The following is a 17,038-nucleotide window of genomic DNA, read 5'->3' on the forward strand; positions in this document are numbered from 1 at the left end:
TGATCAGTAACACAGATCATATCTACTGGAGAGTGATCAGTAACACCAGTCATATCTACTGGAAATTGATCAGTAACACCAGTCATATCTACCGGAGAGTGATCAGTAATACCAGTCATATCTACTGGAGAGTGATCAGTAGCACCAGTCATATCTACTGGAGAGTGATCAGTAATACCAGTCATATCTACTGGAGAGTGATCAGTAACACCAGTCATATCTACTGGAGAGTAGTCAGTAATAACGGTCATACTTCATCTACTGGAGAGTGATCAGTAACACCAGTCGTATCTACTGGAGAGTGATCAGTGACACCAGTCATATCTACTGGAGAGTGATCAGTAATACCAGTCATATCTACTGGAGAGTGATCAGTAACACCAGTCGTATCTACTGGAGAGTGATAAGTGACACCAGTCATATCTACTGGAGAGTGATCAGTAATACCAGTAATACCAGTCATATCTACTGGAGAGTGATCAGTAACACCAGTCGTATCTACTGGAGAGTGATCAGTGACACCAGTCATATCCACTGGAGAGTGATCAGTAACACCAGTCATATCTACTGGAGAGTGATCAGTAATACCAGTCATACGGTATCTACTGGAGAGTGATCAGTAACACCAGTCATATCTACTGGAGAGTGATCAGTAACACCAGTCATATCTACTGGAGAGTGATCAGTAACACCAGTCATATCTACCGGATAGTGATCAGTAGCACCAGTCATATCTACTGGAGAGTGATCAGTAATACCAGTCATATCTACTGGAGAGTAGTCAGTCATACCGGTCATACTTAATCTACTGGAGAGTGATCAGTAACACCAGTCATATCTACTGGAAAGTGATCAGAAATACCGGTCATTCTTAATCTACTGGAGAGTGTTCAGAAACACCAGTCATATCTACTGGAGAGTGATCAGTAATACCGGTCATTCTTAATCTGCTGGAGAGTGATCAGTAATACCAGTCATACGGTATCTACTGGAGAGTGATCAGTAGCACCAGTCATATCTACTGGAGAGTGATCAGTAGCACCAGTCATATCTACTGGAGAGTGATCAGTAATACCAGTCATATCTACTGGATAGTGATCGGTAATACCAGCCATATCTACTGGAGAGTGATCAGTAATACCAGGCATATCTACTGGAGAGTGATCAGTAATACCAGTCATATCTACTGGAGAGTGATCAGTAATATCAGTAATATCTACTGAAGAGTGATCAGTAACACCAGTCATATCTACTGGATAGTGATCGGTAATACCAGTCATATCTACTGGATAGTGATCGGTAATACCAGTCATATCTACTGGAGAGTGATCAGTAACACCAGTCATATCTACTGGAGAGTGATCAGTAACACCAGTCATATCTACTGGAGAGTGATCAGTAACACCAGTCATATCTATAAAAGAGTGATGAATAATACAAGTCAAATTATATCTACTGGAGAGTGATCAGTAACACCAGTCATATCTACTGGAAAGTGATCAGTAACACCAGTCATATCTACTGGAGAGTGATCAGTAATACCGGTCATACTTAATCTACTGGAGAGTGATCAGTAACACCAGTCATATCTACTGGAGAGTGATCAGTAACACCAGTCATATCTACTGGAGAGTGATCAGTAACACCAGTCATATCTACTGGAGAGTGATCAGTAACACCAGTCATATCTACTGAAAATTGATCAGTAACACCAGTCATATCTACCGGAGAGTGATCAGTAACACCAGTCATATCTACTGGAGAGTGATCAGTAACACCAGTCATATCTACTGGAAAGTGATCAGTAACACCAGTCATATCTACCGGAGAGTGATCAGTAATACCAGTCATATCTACTGGAGAGTGGTCAGTAATACCAGTCATATCTACCGGAGAGTGGTCAGTAATACCAGTTATATCTACTGGAGAGTGATCAGTAACACCAGTCATATCTACTGGAGAGTGATCAGTAACACCAGTCATATCTACTGGAGAGTGATCAGTAACACCAGTCATATCTACTGGAAATTGATCAGTAACACCAGTCATATCTACTGGAAATTGATCAGTAACACCAGTCATATCTACCGGAGAGTGATCAGTAACACCAGTCATATCTACTGGAGAGTGATCAGTAACACTAGTCATATCTACTGGAAATTGATCAGTAACACCAGTCATATCTACCGGAGAGTGATCAGTAATACCAGTCATATCTACTGGAGAGTGATCAGTAGCACCAGTCATATCTACTGGAGAGTGATCAGTAATACCAGTCGTATCTACTGGAGAGTGATCAGTAACACCAGTCGTATCTACTGGAGAGTGATCAGTAACACCAGTCGTATCTACTGGAGAGTGATCAGTAACACCAGTCGTATCTACTGGAGAGTAGTCAGTAATACCGGTCATACTTCATCTACTGGAGAGTGATCAGTAACACCAGTCATATCTACTGGAGAGTGATCAGTAACACCAGTCATATCTACTGGAGAGTGATCAGTAACACCGGTCATTCTTAATCTGCTGGAGAGTGATCAGTAATACCAGTCATACGGTATCTACTGGAGAGTGATCAGTAGCACCAGTCATATCTACTGGAGAGTGATCAGTAGCACCAGTCATATCTACTGGAGAGTGATCAGTAATACCAGTCATATCTACTGGATAGTGATCGGTAATACCAGCCATATCTACTGGAGAGTGATCAGTAATACCAGGCATATCTACTGGAGAGTGATCAGTAATACCAGTCATATCTACTGGAGAGTGATCAGTAATATCAGTAATATCTACTGAAGAGTGATCAGTAACACCAGTCATATCTACTGGATAGTGATCGGTAATACCAGTCATATCTACTGGAGAGTGATCAGTAATACCAGTCATATCTACTGGAGAGTGATCAGTAATACCAGGCATATCTACTGGAGAGTGATCAGTAACCCCAGTCATATCTACTGGAGAGTGATCAGTAACACCAGTCATATCTACTGGAGAGTGATCAGTAACACCAGTCATATCTACTGGAGAGTGATCAGTAACACCAGTCATATCTATAAAAGAGTGATGAATAATACAAGTCAAATTATATCTACTGGAGAGTGATCAGTAACACCAGTCATATCTACTGGAAAGTGATCAGTAACACCAGTCATATCTACTGGAGAGTGATCAGTAATACCGGTCATACTTAATCTACTGGAGAGTGATCAGTAACACCAGTCATATCTACTGGAGAGTGATCAGTAACACCAGTCATATCTACTGGAGAGTGATCAGTAATACCAGTCATATCTACCGGAGAGTGGTCAGTAATACCAGTCATATCTACTGGAGAGTGATCAGTAACACCAGTCGTATCTACTGGAGAGCGATCAGTGACACCAGTCATATCTACTGGAGAGTGATCAGTAACACCAGTCATATCTACTGGAAAGTGATCAGTAACACCAGTCATATCTACCGGAGAGTGATCAGTAATACCAGTCATATCTACTGGAGAGTGATCAGTAATACCAGTCATATCTACCGGAGAGTGATCAGTAATACCAGTCATATCTACCGGAGAGTGATCAGTAACACCAGTCATATCTACTGGAGAGTGATCAGTAACACCAGTCATATCTACTGGAGAGTGATCAGTAACACCAGTCATATCTACTGGAAATTGATCAGTAACACCAGTCATATCTACTGGAAATTGATCAGTAACACCAGTCATATCTACCGGAGAGTGATCAGTAACACCAGTCATATCTACTGAAAATTGATCAGTAACACCAGTCATATCTACTGGAAATTGATCAGTAACACCAGTCATATCTACCGGAGAGTGATCAGTAATACCAGTCATATCTACTGGAGAGTGATCAGTAGCACCAGTCATATCTACTGGAGAGTGATCAGTAATACCAGTCATATCTACTGGAGAGTGATCAGTAACACCAGTCGTATCTACTGGAGAGTGATCAGTAACACCAGTCGTATCTACTGGAGAGTGATCAGTAACACCAGTCGTATCTACTGGAGAGTAGTCAGTAATACCGGTCATACTTCATCTACTGGAGAGTGATCAGTAACACCAGTCATATCTACTGGAGAGTGATCAGTAACACCAGTCATATCTACTGGAGAGTGATCAGTAACACCAGTCATATCTACTGGAGAGTGATCAGTAACACCAGTCATATCTACTGGAAATTGATCAGTAACACCAGTCATATCTACCGGAGAGTGATCAGTAACACCAGTCATATCTACTGGAGAGTGATCAGTAACACCAGTCATATCTACTGGAAATTGATCAGTAACACCAGTCATATCTACCGGAGAGTGATCAGTAATACCAGTCATATCTACTGGAGAGTGGTCAGTAATACCAGTCATATCTACCGGAGAGTGGTCAGTAATACCAGTTATATCTACTGGAGAGTGATCAGTAACACCAGTCATATCTACTGGAGAGTGATCAGTAACACCAGTCATATCTACTGGAGAGTGATCAGTAACACCAGTCATATCTACTGGAAAGTGATCAGTAACACCAGTCATATCTACTGGAAATTGATCAGTAACACCAGTCATATCTACCGGAGAGTGATCAGTAACACCAGTCATATCTACTGGAGAGTGATCAGTAACACCAGTCATATCTACTGGAAATTGATCAGTAACACCAGTCATATCTACCGGAGAGTGATCAGTAATACCAGTCATATCTACCGGAGAGTGATCAGTAATACCAGTCATATCTACTGGAGAGTGATCAGTAGCACCAGTCATATCTACTGGAGAGTGATCAGTAACACCAGTCGTATCTACTGGAGAGTGATCAGTAACACCAGTCGTATCTACTGGAGAGTGATCAGTAACACCAGTCGTATCTACTGGAGAGTAGTCAGTAATACCGGTCATACTTCATCTACTGGAGAGTGATCAGTAACACCAGTCGTATCTACTGGAGAGTGATCAGTGACACCAGTCATATCTACTGGAGAGTGATCAGTAACACCAGTCGTATCTACTGGAGAGTGATCAGTGACACCAGACATATCTACTGGAGAGTTATCAGTAACACCAGTCATATCTACTGGAGAGTGATCAGTAATACCAGTCATATCTACTGGAAATTGATCAGTAATACCAGTCATATCTACTGGAGAGTGATCAGTAGCACCAGTCATATCTACTGGAGAGTGATCAGTAGCACCAGTCATATCTACTGGAGAGTGATCAGTAATACCAGTCATATCTACTGGAGAGTTATCAGTAACACCAGTCATATCTACTGGAGAGTGATCAGTAATACCAGTCATACGGTATCTACTGGAGAGTGATCAGTAACACCAGACATATCTACTGGAACTTGATCAGTAACACCAGTCATATCTACCGGAGAGTGATCAGTAACACCAGTCATATCTACCGGAGAGTGATCAGTAATACCAGTCATATCTACTGGAAAGTGCTCAGTAGCACCAGTCATATCTACTGGAGAGTGATCAGTAATACCAGTCATATCTACTGGAGAGTGATCAGTAATACCAGTCATATCTACCGGAGAGTGATCAGTAATACCAGTCATATCTACTGGAGAGTGATCAGTAACACCAGTCATATCTACTGGAGAGTGATCAGTAATACCGGTCATACTTAATCTACTGGAGAGTGATCAGTAACACCAGTCATATCTACTGGAGAGTGATCAGTAATACCTGTAATACCTACTGGAGAGTGATCAGTAATACCTGTCATATCTACTGGAGAGTGATCAGTAGCACCAGTCATATCTACTGGAGAGTGATCAGTAACACCAGTCGTATCTACTGGAGAGTGATCAGTGACACCAGTCATATCTACTGGAGAGTGATCAGTAACACCAGTCATATCTACTGGAGAGTGATCAGTAACACCAGTCATATATACAGGAAATTGATCAGTAACACCAGTCATATCTACCGGAGAGTGATCAGTAACACAGATCATATCTACTGGAGAGTGATCAGTAACACCAGTCATATCTACTGGAAATTGATCAGTAACACCAGTCATATCTACCGGAGAGTGATCAGTAATACCAGTCATATCTACTGGAGAGTGATCAGTAGCACCAGTCATATCTACTGGAGAGTGATCAGTAATACCAGTCATATCTACTGGAGAGTGATCAGTAACACCAGTCGTATCTACTGGAGAGTGATAAGTGACACCAGTCATATCTACTGGAGAGTGATCAGTAACACCAGTCGTATCTACTGGAGAGTGATCAGTAACACCAGTCATATCTACTGGAGAGTGATCAGTAACACCAGTCATATCTACTGGAAATGATCAGTAACACCAGTCATATCTACTGGAAATGATCAGTAACACCAGTCATATCTACTGGAGAGTGATCAGTAACACCAGTCATATCTACTGAAGTGATCAGTAACACCAGTCATATCTACTGGAAATTGATCAGTAACACCAGTCATATCTACCGGAGAGTGATCAGTAACACCAGTCATATCTACTGGAGAGTGATCAGTAGCACCAGTCATATCTACTGGAGAGTGATCAGTAATACCAGTCATATCTACTGGAGAGTGATCAGTAACACCAGTCATATCTACTGGAGAGTGATCAGTAACACCAGTCGTATCTACTGGAGAGTGATCAGTAACACCAGTCATATCTACTGGAGAGTAGTCAGTAATACCGGTCATACTTCATCTACTGGAGAGTGATCAGTAACACCAGTCATATCTACTGGAGAGTGATCAGTGACACCAGTCATATCTACTGGAAGTGATCAGTAACACCAGTCGTATCTACTGGAGAGTGATCAGTGACACCAGACATATCTACTGGAGAGTTATCAGTAACACCAGTCATATCTACTGGAGAGTGATCAGTAATACCAGTCATATCTACTGGAAATTGATCAGTAACACCAGTCATATCTTCTGGAAATTGATCAGTAATACCAGTCATATCTACTGGAGAGTGATCAGTAGCACCAGTCATATCTACTGGAGAGTGATCAGTAATACCAGTCATATCTACTGGAGAGTTATCAGTAACACCAGTCATATCTACTGGAGAGTGATCAGTAATACCAGTCATATCTACTGGAGAGTGATCAGTAGCACCAGTCATATCTACTGGAGAGTGATCAGTAACACCAGACATATCTACTGGAACTGATCAGTAACACCAGTCATATCTACTGGAGAGTGATCAGTAACACCAGTCATATCTACCAGAGAGTGATCAGTAATACCAGTCATATCTACTGGAAAGTGATCAGTAGCACCAGTCATATCTACTGGAGAGTGATCAGTAATACCAGTCATATCTACTGGAGAGTGATCAGTAATACCAGTCATATCTTCTGGAGAGTGATCAGTAATACCAGTCATATCTACTGGAGAGTGATCAGTAACACCAGTCATATCTACTGGAGAGTGATCAGTAATACCAGTCATATCTACTGGAGAGTGATCAGTAACACCAGTCATATCTACTGGAGAGTGATCAGTAATACCTGTAATACCTACTGGAGAGTGATCAGTAATACCTGTCATATCTACTGGAGAGTGATCAGTAGCACCAGTCATATCTACTGGAAGTGATCAGTAACACCAGTCGTATCTACTGGAGAGTGATCAGTGACACCAGTCATATCTACTGGAGAGTGATCAGTAATACCAGTCATATCTACCGGAGAGTGGTCAGTAATACCAGTCATATCTACTGGAGAGTGATCAGTAACACCAGTCATATCTACTGGAGAGTGATCAGTGACACCAGTCATATCTACTGGAGAGTGATCAGTAACACCAGTCATATCTATAAAAGAGTGATGAATAATACACCAAATTATATCTACTGGAGAGTGATCAGTAACACCAGTCATATCTACTGGAGAGTGATCAGTAACACCAGTCATATCTACTGGAGAGTGATCAGTAATACCTGTAATACCTACTGGAGAGTGATCAGTAATACCTGTCATATCTACTGGAGAGTGATCAGTAGCACCAGTCATATCTACTGGAGAGTGATCAGTAACACCAGTCGTATCTACTGGAGAGTGATCAGTGACACCAGTCATATCTACTGGAGAGTGATCAGTAATACCAGTCATATCTACCGGAGAGTGGTCAGTAATACCAGTCATATCTACTGGAGAGTGATCAGTAACACCAGTCGTATCTACTGGAGAGCGATCAGTGACACCAGTCATATCTACTGGAGAGTGATCAGTAACACCAGTCATATCTATAAAAGAGTGATGAATAATACACGTCAAATTATATCTACTGGAGAGTGATCAGTAACACCAGTCATATCTACTGGAAAGTGATCAGTAACACCAGTCATATCTACCGGAGAGTGATCAGTAATACCAGTCATATCTACTGGAGAGTGATCAGTAATACCAGTCATATCTACCGGAGAGTGATCAGTAATACCAGTCATATCTACCGGAGAGTGATCAGTAATACCAGTCATATCTACCGGAGAGTGATCAGTAATACCAGTCATATCTACCGGAGAGTGATCAGTAATACCAGTCATACGGTATCTACTGGAGAGTGATCAGTAATATCAGTCATACTGTATCTACTGGAGAGGGAGAGAGAGAGTGTAATGTTCCTTCATGATGGAAGCCTGTCCTTGTGGCCTTTATGCAGAAAAAAGAGACTCATCAACAGACAGAGTAGCTACGGTCTGCTCCACAGCTCACTATTCACACACACACACGCACGCATATTTGCACAGACTAAACACGTATCCACAGACACAGACTAACTATGTAAACACACACAGCAAAACTCAAACTGACAAGACAAACTAAAAAAATCACAATTTATATTAGAAAGGAAGTCCAGCACCTCCAGTTTTAGAGATTAAAAACACCTCACATCAAAGGAGGATTGGAGCTGGAACTGGCAACCCCCTGCTAACCTCAGCATGCTTGTGTATGGTATGTACATATCCTGTAGTGGATAGTCCATCTCCAGACATCTGTCTAGTCATATCCTGTAGTGGACAGTCAATCCCCAGACATCTGTCTAGTCATATCCTGTAGTGGACAGTCAATCTCCAGACATCTGTCTAGTCATATCCTGTAGTGGATAGTCAATCCCCAGACATCTGTCTAGTCATATCCTGTAGTGGACAGTCAATCTCCAGACATCTGTCTAGTCATATCCTGTAGTGGACAGTCAATCCCCAGTCACACACTCTCCCCCAGACACAGGACACCCCCCACTGGGTCTTGTCCACAGTGTACATACTGGATTACACGATACTGTCGCCAAGCACGAGACTGGTAAACACACTGACTGGGACTCATATCTAACATGTGAGTGCTAGAGAAATTCTCTCTGGGTGTGAGGGACTAACTGAGAGAAACTGAGGGACTTAACGCTATTTACTAATGCTACTCTGTAAATATCTGATCAGAAAGTCATTATCCCTTATGACAGGTTTTCCCAAACTTGGTCCACGTTTAGATTTTTGCACTCGCACTACACAGCTGATTCAAAAAAACAACTCATCATCACTTTTTGATTATTTGAATCATGCACCCAAGGGGTACCCCAGGACCGAGTTTGGTAAACCCTGCTTTATGAGACTGTATGGCTAGAGGCGGAGGGGCCAGTCACTCTGAACTACTGTTACAGACCACTGGCACAATATAGGCTCCTGGATACACACCTGCACATGCAGGCACACACATACTTTTTCTGAAAGGAGTGCGGCTGCGGGGGTTGTACTGAAGACCATTTGGAAGAATTTGGGAGACAAGGCACACCTGTTAATTGAAATGCATACCTTATGAAGCTGGTTGAGAGAATGCCAAGAGTGTGCAAAGCTGTCATCAAGTTACAGGATGGCTACTTTGAAGAATATAAAATCTAAAATATATTTGACTTAACACTTTTTGGGTTACTACATGATTCAATATGTGCTATTTCATAGTATTGATGTCTTTACTATTATTTTACAATGTAGAAAATAGTAAAAATAAGGTTTGTCCAAACGATTGACTGGTACTGCATGTCGACGTTCAAAGGCACTTACCTTGTGTGGCATTTCAAAAATCTTTCCAACATGGTCGACGGTCCCTGCGACAGTGAATACTTTCTTAATGTTAAAAATTTACTCATGGTTATTAACTTTTATTGTGCGTGTCATATTTGTCAAACTTCAAATGGAAATCTGTCAAGCTAGCAATCTGGTTAACTGGCAAGTGCCAGCAGGGCTAAGGTTAGCTAAGCGCCTGGTAGGTGAACTGGCTCGAGCTAACGTCAGATAGTATGATTTGAAAATGCTGGTGGTGGGGAAGTAAAGTTAGGTAGCGTTGATGATTCATAATCAGTTTAAAGTAATTAATGAAAGCTGGACATTAAATGCAGGTAAGCTCTGGGAGCGAGCGTGACATGAAAGTGACTGAAGTCAGACAAGTGCGCACTGTCCCCTGAGGGTTCACGCGGTAAGTTCATTACTTTGCTTCGATAGATAACGGTAGCTATACATTTGAATGTTTTAACATTATTTGTGTGGTAGAATTTCTTTGGAGAATATATCCATTGTCAAGATCACTATCCCTATGCTAAATGTAAAACGCGCCAAACACGTAAGTTAGCTAACGTTAGTTAACTCAAAGTGTTGATGTATAACGTTACCTAGCTAGTTGCATGAACAAAGATTTCTGTGTCATATGTGATTCTTATTCTTATGTTCTTATTAGATATGCCATATTTCCTGGTTATGTGCAACTATGTTGGCTTGCTAGCAACGCTACTTGTCTAGCTTGCTAGCAACGCTACTTGTCTAGCTTGCTAGCAACGCTACTTGTCTAGCTTGCTAGCAACGCTACTTGTCTAGCTTGCTAGCAACGCTACTTGTCTAGCTTGCTAGCAACGCTACTTGTCTAGCTTGCTAGCAACGCTACTTGTCTAGCTTGCTAGCAACGCTACTTGTCTAGCTTGCTAGCAACGCTACTTGTCTAGCTTGCTAGCAACGCTACTTGTCTAGCTTGCTAGCAACGCTACTTGTCTAGCTTGCTAGCAACGCTACTTGTCTAGCTTGCTAGTGCAACATGACAGGTGCACAAAATAGCACATCCTAAGCTTGATTCAATGGCATGCTGCCTAATTACAATGCAGTACTTAGATTTCTGAATTAGTTATGTACTATTCAAATAACATATGGTTATTTTCTGACATTGATATTTTGCTTGGGTGTGAAACAAATCTAAAGTCATGAATATAATTTTCTGTAATTCTCTGAATGAATAGTAAAACTAGATTCCAACCCTAACGACAGATTTTTACCTTGTCAGCTCAGGGATTCGATCTAGCAACCTTTCGGTTATCGGCCAAACGCTCTAACCAGTAGGCTTCCTGCCGCCCAAAAGGTAAAGGTAAGCTTAGGTTGAAATGACCTGAGATGGACAACATAACATGTTTGTATCAGTTGGAGTCAGTGTGGGGCTGCCTCAGTTCTGACATAATTGCTCTGATTAATTTATTTTCTCTGCAGTCACTTTGTGTCATGGTATGTAGAACATCTTTGTTCCTACGGGCTATCATCTACAAAAGTTAGCCTGTCTGTCCAATTGCAATCTGAGCTCAACGACACTGTCACCTTTTCTGCATACAACATTGATGGCCAGCTGCTGTTGACCCCCCAATGGGTTAATACGAGTGAGACAGAGTTGAATGTTTTATGATAAGTCATTATTTGTCTAATGAAGCCATTATGCACCTAGTGTTACCATGTGTATTGTTTTGATATTCCAAGTGCAACCTCTCAATGTTGTTCTTCCTCAGCAATGGCAGCTGCAGCTCCACAAACCATGATACTTTGCATTGTTGATGCTGACCATACAAGGAAGATAAACCTCAGCTCCAGTCCAGCATCTGTTGATGACTAGATAAACAATTTGAATGCCAAGTTTGCAGTATGAAGACCCTAACTTTGATGGACAACTTACCTGCTTGATGGACATTGAGAAGTTGCCAAATAAGGCAACACTGCACCTTTTAGTGCATCACATTGGCTGCATCACATCTGGCTGTGATTGGGAGTCCCATAGGTGAGTCCACAATTTGCCCAGCGTCATACAGGTTTGGCCGGGGTAGGCCGTCATTGTAAATAAGAATTTGTTCTTAACTGACTTGTCTAGTTAAATAAAGGTTACATTTAAAAAAGTGGAAGGAGGAAATACAAGTTCTACAGCTGACACATAAATACTTTCAGATGTGTCTTCCCCAGAGCGCCTCAGTAGATGGCCGCCAGACGGTTTTCCCATGCCTACTTTTGCATTAGAGGTAGAGTTGAAGCTTAGAGAAGGAAGTGCTGCCTTTGAAAGGAATGGAAATTACTTCAGTTATCTAGAGACCAAAAACATGATATCTTAGAGAAAGTTGCTTCTACTGTGTACAGTTTCTAGACTTACCCAATTGACCGAGAGATAGGAAAGGCAGCTGAAGCTCTTGTAACGAAACACCCCTGTCTGAAAGAGGCAGGATCTGACACTGGGTGGAATGGATGGAAGAACGGCATCAAATTTAAGATGGGTAACTACAGAACCAAGTTGAGGAGAGCAGGATGTCAGGAGGTTTCCGTAAAACGCAGGAAAAAGAAGCAGAATCAATCCAGAGAATGAACCTTCGCACTCAAACATAAAGAGACCGGGCAGAATGTACTTTTCTGCCAAATTTTCCCCTTGGAGAGGACTCGGAAAGTCTTGAAATGCTGAGGCAGGAAATGGTCCAAGAAGTTCAGAAGAGGGAAAGGAACTTACCCCTGATCGATAGGAAGATGCAGACCACATTTGCCCTGCGGCACCAGGATATAGTCATCGACACGTCACCTGTAAAGGAGATCCTTGATCTCTGGCCTGTTCTGCGCATGGAGTCACAGGTAAACTTGCAATGCTGTTTATACACACATTTGATCTGCTTTAATATATTAGTTATATTGAATTAAATTGTAATACTGTGTTCCAAACTTGTGATAACTTTGTAATACTGTCCTTTGTTGTCTGTCATTTCCAGATGTATGCAGAGCGCCAGTGAATTTTCAAACCAGAACCTGCCAAACATTTTATATGCTGAGAGTGACGACACACCACTCGTTTGATGACCTTGTATAGACAAAGGGCATCAAAGACTGGAAGGACTGCTGACGCTTTGGTTGACATTCTGAGGTGTCATGATCTACAGGTAATACAAGGGACTCTGATCATTATTGCACTGGAATCAGATCTTGGTCGAATGCAAATATCAACTACTTATTAAACCTTGAGGGGAGAATTCCCAGACACAGATTAAGCCTAGTCCTGGACTAAAATCATTCTCTAAGGAGATTATCCATTGTTTTTTAGTTCAGGACTAGGCTTAGTAAGTATCTAAAAGGTACCGGAGAGTTTGCCCTTTTGGGACCATTCCATTGGTTCCATTGTACCAGGTTCCTTATTAAACCAAGCTCAGCACATGTCACAAGTGATTTAAGGCTAAATATTTAATTCTCTGTTACCAGGTAAGATTAGTAAGCCTATGTCATAAAATGTACATTTATGTATCCCTTTAGGAAGTACATCATGCCCACACAAGGCGTACAACTGTTAACCGTGCTCTTCCTGTGTTGCTGCGTGAGGAAGTCTCCGGATTTTTCAAAACATGCAAGGTAGGTTTCCTGTCATTCTGGTTATTTTTAATTATTGTGCCCATTCTCAATCAACCCACTTTAGCTCCTGAAGGAATCTGAGAGGATTAGATGAATCTATGATCTAACTAGCCAACCATAGGTCAGCGAAGATATTTTGCTATATAACATGTCTGTCTAGTATTCTCATCTGAAGTGCGTTGTGTATTTCAGGTGGACGATTCAGACGAGCCAGAGTTTGGTGACTCACCGGTAGCCCTGCTGACAATCGTAAAATCCAGTCCACTGCAATCCAGTTGAGCTCTCTGTTGTCGAAGGAGAGTGACGTTGTGGTGATTGACCTCCCTGGACTGCCGGATGCTTTCCTAGTAATGTTTGGTCTGACATATGCTCTACATCTCAGTTATCCGAAAGAACTGTCCAACACCTTCGAGATCATTCAGATAATCCTGCTAGGTTTAGAAGAAAACTGAAGCCAAGGCTACAGGCTCTGAAGAATGATTTGATGATACATGTGTAAGTAAGCATTGACCAAATGACTACCACAAGCTGGTAACACTTTGTTTTTATTCCAACATAACTAAATGTGGCTTAATGTTTTGAGTCTTTTTTTGTATGACATTGTGTTTGATTCTTTAAGAAATGTTATGCTGAGCTGCTAGAATACAGTACAAAAGATTGTCAGAATATTTAGTTTGAAGTCAGAACAGAAAATCTTACAGGCCACCTACCACAAGTACTTTACATGAGCATTTCCCTGAACTATGCAGGTGGAATTTGCATTGAATTCTATTGTTGTGACTTTACTTACACTCCAGTCTTCACCTGGACATTTATATTTATTTTTGTTTCCATAGTATTTGGTTTTAAGGTTAATATACATAGTTTTTTTATAATCTGTTTTATCCGCTAAGGCTGACATCTTTGAGAAATGATCCCATGATAATGCTAGAACAGTATGTTTTAGACTTTGAGCAAGCTGGACACACAACGGTGTATGTTCCAATACTTTAGATTCAAGAACTGTTTCATAACACTGATATTCTAAGCAAAATCTCAGAACCAAAACCTGAGCCAAGTCACTACACGTCCGTAAAGAGTTTGGCCTGAGAACAAAAGCCAGCCATGACTTAATATAAAAAATGTTGTGCGAAGTGATGCTATTTCCACCCCATCACATGTTTTTGATGATCTTTTGGAAGCTATTGTGCCTATTGAGCTGTCTCAATTGATATTGGAATTTCAGTTTCTTTAAATAATACATTGTTTTATAATCCCAAAATTACCTCAATTATTATTTGTTGACATTGTTGAATTTATTTTATAGTTTAAGAAAGGAACCACAAAAGACACTTGCTCTTACCCCCTAATCATCATTACAGTAGCACCTCCACCGGGGTTGGGGTCAATTCCGTTGCAATTCAGGAAGTAAACTGAAATTCCAGTTCTAATTTCATCTCATAGGAGACAATGATAAAAATGTATCTTGATATTGAAATGAGTTTACTTACTGTATTGAAAAGGAATTGACCCCAACCGTGGTGGAGGTGCTACTGTAACGTGTTCTCTTTAAAACCTTTGCAGTATGTACAGTAGGCTAAATTGTAGGTCATGGTGTTTTTTTAGATCAGCCATTTTCCTTAATTTATTATTCCCTTGCTCAAATGCATTGAGATTACTTTGTTCAAGCATGTTGTCCACTGTTTGTTTCGCCACACTTGAATAGGTCTACCACTGACAAGTTGATTTTTGGGCTTACATACTATACTGCATGGGGTAATGTCTCAGTGGAGGTCAGGGTTGGGTCAATCCCATTTTCAATTCAGTCAATTCAGGAAGTAAACTGAAGTTCAAATATTTCCTCAAAGGAGGCAATGAGGAAAATATTAGAAGTTCTGTTTACTTACCAAATTGACTGAATTGAAAATGACTGACCCAAACCTGACCTCCACTGAGACATTGCCACATCGACCCCAATCTGTGCTCTTTAATTGTGAACCTTTCACTATGTTCTCTAATGTGAAGCTTTTACTGGATTATCTTTAAATGTACTCCGGAGTCTTTTCTTCAGGAAATGTGTTATTGTTACTGCGACAGTAAATCGCTGACAAACTGGCAAGTGTCTTCACTGATATTTTCAACCTGTCCCTGACCGAGTCTATAACACCAACATGTTTCAAGTGGACGACCATAGTCCTTGTGCCCAAGAACACCAAGGTAACTTGCCTAAATCTAAATGACTACCGACCTGTAGGACTCACATCTACTGTATATAACCACCACTCTACCACCCTACTGGATATATCCACCACCCTACTGGATATATCCACCACTCTACCTGGATATAACCATCACCCTCATGTAATATAACCACCACCGTGCTGTTTAATCCCACTACTGTATAAACCATCCTACTTTATATAACCCAGCTCCCAGTCAGAGAGAGAGAGAGCAGTCCTCTGCTGCGTAACCCCCACCACCCTATTACCTTGATCAGTATTTCAGGCCTGGGCCTGCCCATGAATATTAAAGGCTCAGGCTGACCATGGAGACGGAGACCAGCGTAAAAAGATAGTGCTTCCAGTTCAAAGCCCTCTTAGCATCAAACAGAGGTCTGAAGCAATTTACAGAAGGAGAGAGGGAGGGAGAGGATGGAGGATGGACAGAGAGGGTGGAGGAATGAGATAAAGGAGAGACACAGGGAGAGGGGGTTAGATGTTGAGAGAGACTACCTTGTGCACTGACATTGGAATGAAGTTTTAGGTGATATAGACTCACACTGAGTTATTATAAATCAATAGAATGCCACAAGATGAAACACACACACACACACACACGTTGAAGTTAGATCATATTTGATGTATTCCATCTGACCTGGAGAGTTTACACACATCAACATTAAAGTCATTCGTTTACACATTGGATACTAATAACTAACAGGCAAATCATTGATGGCTAGAGGCTATCAGTAGAGTTGAGCTGAGCCTGAGGTGCTGTACCATACACACAGACGTACACAAACCCTATATCTCACGTCACACAATCCCCAGTTCATATGTAGCTCCAGTATGATTTGATATATTTGATGGTAAACCGAATATGCTTTAATATTCTCTTGATCATTGGTCGTTCTGCCCCTGAACAAGGCAGTTAACCCACTGTTCCTAGGCCGTCATTGAAAATAAGAATTTGTTCTTAACTGACTTGCCTAGTTAAATAAAGGTTAAAAAAAAAAAAAATTAAATCAACACAAACGTTTTAGCTATTCACTCAAATTCATGTGAAATCCATAGTACAATCCCTTGAAGTAGTGACAGAAGAGGACAACAATACCAGCACACCAGATAGCCTGTTGATCAGGAGA

The 17,038-nt window shown here is 41.2% G+C and overlaps 1 protein-coding gene and 1 long non-coding RNA gene across 7 annotated transcripts in view; one reads left to right on the forward strand and one right to left on the reverse strand.

Moving 5' to 3' along the window:
* LOC112266161 (calsyntenin-2) overlaps positions 1-17,038 on the reverse strand; it is a 423,803-nt gene that overhangs the window by 237,620 nt on the left and 169,145 nt on the right. The gene's annotated exons all lie outside the window — the stretch shown is intronic.
* Positions 10,050-15,790, forward strand: LOC112237208. Of its 6 annotated transcripts, none has more exons than XR_002951365.2 (6): positions 10,050-10,492; positions 11,345-11,708; positions 11,835-12,930; positions 13,065-13,232; positions 13,600-13,695; positions 13,888-15,790. It is a non-coding gene; the product is annotated as an uncharacterized LOC112237208 (long non-coding RNA). The 6 variants fall into 6 exon arrangements; XR_002951367.2 differs by having other exon boundaries at positions 10,051-10,492; positions 11,345-12,100; positions 12,528-12,930; XR_002951369.2 differs by having other exon boundaries at positions 10,051-10,492; positions 11,345-12,100; positions 12,534-12,930.

This window comes from Oncorhynchus tshawytscha, linkage group LG13 (assembly GCF_018296145.1).
Source record: "Oncorhynchus tshawytscha isolate Ot180627B linkage group LG13, Otsh_v2.0, whole genome shotgun sequence".
NCBI lineage: Eukaryota > Metazoa > Chordata > Actinopteri > Salmoniformes > Salmonidae > Oncorhynchus > Oncorhynchus tshawytscha.